Genomic DNA, 2,500 nt, shown 5'->3' with positions numbered 1-2,500 from the left:
GTTTCGGCCCCAAGGCCTCTAATCATTCGCTTTACCGGATGCAACTGTTTCCCGGGCGCCAGCTATCCTGAGGGAAACTTCGGAGGGAACCAGCTACTAGACGGTTCGATTAGTCTTTCGCCCCTATACCCAAGTCGGACGATCGATTTGCACGTCAGAATCGCTGCGGACCTCCACCAGAGTTTCCTCTGGCTTCGTCCTGCTCGGGCATAGTTCACCATCTTTCGGGTCCTAGCGTGCCCGCTCTTCCTCCGCCACAGCCGCGGGGGGCTCGTGGCAGGGCGGCGGTGCGCCGGCCGCCTGGCGGCCGGATCCCGCCTCGGCCGGACCGGAGCCGGCCTTCACTCTCGTTTCGCCTCGGGGCCTCGCACTGCGGCCCCCCGACTCGCGGGCCCGATAGACTCCTTGGTCCGTGTTTCAAGACGGGTCGGCAAGGCTCGCCACAATCGCCCGCGGACCCGGGGCGCCCTGTCGCGGCCGACACCGGACCGCGCGGGAACCGCCGCACCGCCGCCACCGGGAACGGTCGCGGCGGGCGGAGCTCGACCGCCGGCCCGGGCGGCCCGGCCCGAGGCGCCGAAGCGCCGGGCAGGCGCGGCCCGTCGTCCCTTCCTCGATCGGACCGCCGGCGCAACCACGGCCGGGCTGTAGGCTCTCCGACCGGCTCCCCCGTCGGCGAGCCGGCTTGGCCGGAGGAACCCCGCCCGGCCGGCCTCTGCCGGCGACTGTGCCCGACCGGTCGCGGGCGCCGCGCCCGGGAGAAGTGCACGCGGCACGGCGCGGAGGCGCCACCGGGCCCCGCCCCACGCAGAGGAGGGTGCGGGGCCGCGGCTGGCACCGCGCCGGCCGCGCTGAATCTCCCGGGCCCGATCTGCGCGGCCCTCCCGTTTGCTTCTCGGCGGCTTCACGTACTCTTGAACTCTCTCTTCAGAGTGCTTTTCAACTTTCCCTCACGGTACTTGTGCTCTATCGGTCTCGTGCAGGTATTTAGCCTTGGATGGAGTTTACCACCCGCCTTTGGGCTGCGCTACAAAACAACCCGACTCCCGGAAGCCCTGGTCCGCGACCGGCCGGCGCCCGCAGGGGCCTGACACCCGCCCTGGGACGTGTGGGGCCTCGATCAGAAGGACCTCGGCGCCGACGCGGCCGCAGGCTCGGACTTCCTTACGCCACAGTTCCCGCGGGCCCGCGTGGGGCCCGGGGATTCGGCGCTGGGCTCTTCCCGCTTCGCTCGCCGCTACTGGGGGAATCCTGGTTAGTTTCTTTTCCTCCGCTTAGTGATATGCTTAAATCCAGCGGGTCCTCTCGCCCGACCTGAGGTCGATGGTTCAAAGGTTTAGTTTGTGCCACTCGCTTCTCTTCGCGAGGTGTCTCGTTTTTGGTTCCGTGCCTCCCCGGGAGCCCGCCCGGCGCGCCCGTGGGGTGGGCGCTGCCAAGGAGGGGGGCTCCCCTCCGCGGCCCGTCAGCGCGGGCCCTGCCTCTTCCTCTAACCGGCGGACTGGCCCGCCTCTCGGCCCCTCGCTCGGTCGCGGTGCGGACACCGGCGGCCTTCGGCCCCGGCCGGAACCGGGGACTGCTCCCGTCGGCGGGGCCCTCCGAAACCGTGGGTGGGGCGGATAACTAAAGCCGACCGGCCACGCCACGGCGGATTCCCCGGGAGCGCCCCGGAACGGCTCGCCAAAGCCGCACCGGGCCGGTGCTGGCCGCCCGCGACCGGGGCGGGAGAGAGCGGGACGCGTCGGGACGCCCGTCCGGTTCGCCACCTCGACACCTCGGAATTTCTCGGATCCCCTCATGCCGCCTGCAGCTAGTGTCCTCGCGGGGGAAGGGGGCCCCCGCGGCTGCCGGCCGGCGCTGTCGCGCCGCGCGGACGGGCAAGGGTCTGCCCGCCGCGGCGGCGATTTCTAACATCACGACCCTCAGGCGGACGAGGCCCGGGCCGCGGGGGGCCCGGGCCGCCATGTGCGTTCGAAATGCCGATGATCACTGCGTTCTGCAATTCACACTGATTCTCGCAGCTGGCTGCGTTCTTCATCGGCGCACGAGCCGAGTGATCCACCGCCAAGAATTGTCACTCGTTTATTGGTTTGGGGAACCGCACTACTCTGTCGATCACCGTGGGATGACCGCGCCGGTGGTCGGCGGCGCGGAGCATCAAAGTCAAAAGACCACCAGGGCGGGAGCCGAACCGATGGGGGGACCGGGCGCCTCTGCGGGGCGGCCCCTTCCCCGGGGGCCGCCGGCCGCGGTCCGGCGCGGCAGCCGGACAAAAACCGATCCCCGCGGTCCATTCGAGACCTAGCCCGAGCGTCCCCGGGCCCCGAGTTCTGTGGGCGACCCGCTCCCGGCCGCGCCGTCTCCCCCACGCGGGGCACTGGCCGGCGGCACTGGGGCGGCGCTTCCAAAACCCTGGCGTGGGTCACTCCCGCCTACACCCGGAAGACAGCACGTTGGCCGGCCCCACCGGAGCGGGGGCCGGCCGGGGACAACCAAAACCGCG

The 2,500-nt window shown here is 71.0% G+C and overlaps 2 non-coding genes across 2 annotated transcripts in view; both read right to left on the bottom strand.

The window, feature by feature from the left end:
* LOC119721646 overlaps positions 1–1,323 on the bottom strand; it is a 4,036-nt gene extending 2,713 nt beyond the window's left edge. The window contains exon 1 of the ribosomal RNA XR_005270238.1: positions 1–1,323. This exon is cut by the window's left edge and continues 2,713 nt beyond it. This is a non-coding gene — a ribosomal RNA (large subunit ribosomal RNA).
* Positions 1,324–1,913: 590 nt separating this feature from the next.
* On the bottom strand, positions 1,914–2,070 carry LOC119721667. The gene has a single exon (XR_005270259.1). It is a non-coding gene; the product is annotated as a 5.8S ribosomal RNA (ribosomal RNA).
* Positions 2,071–2,500: the final 430 nt, after the last annotated feature.

Source organism: Patiria miniata, unplaced genomic scaffold (assembly GCF_015706575.1).
Source record: "Patiria miniata isolate m_02_andy unplaced genomic scaffold, ASM1570657v1 HiC_scaffold_13, whole genome shotgun sequence".
In the NCBI taxonomy this organism is placed as follows: Eukaryota; Metazoa; Echinodermata; class Asteroidea; order Valvatida; family Asterinidae; genus Patiria; species Patiria miniata.
The sequence above is the reverse complement of the archived record's forward strand: the minus strand, read 5'-3'. Positions and strand labels throughout refer to the sequence as shown.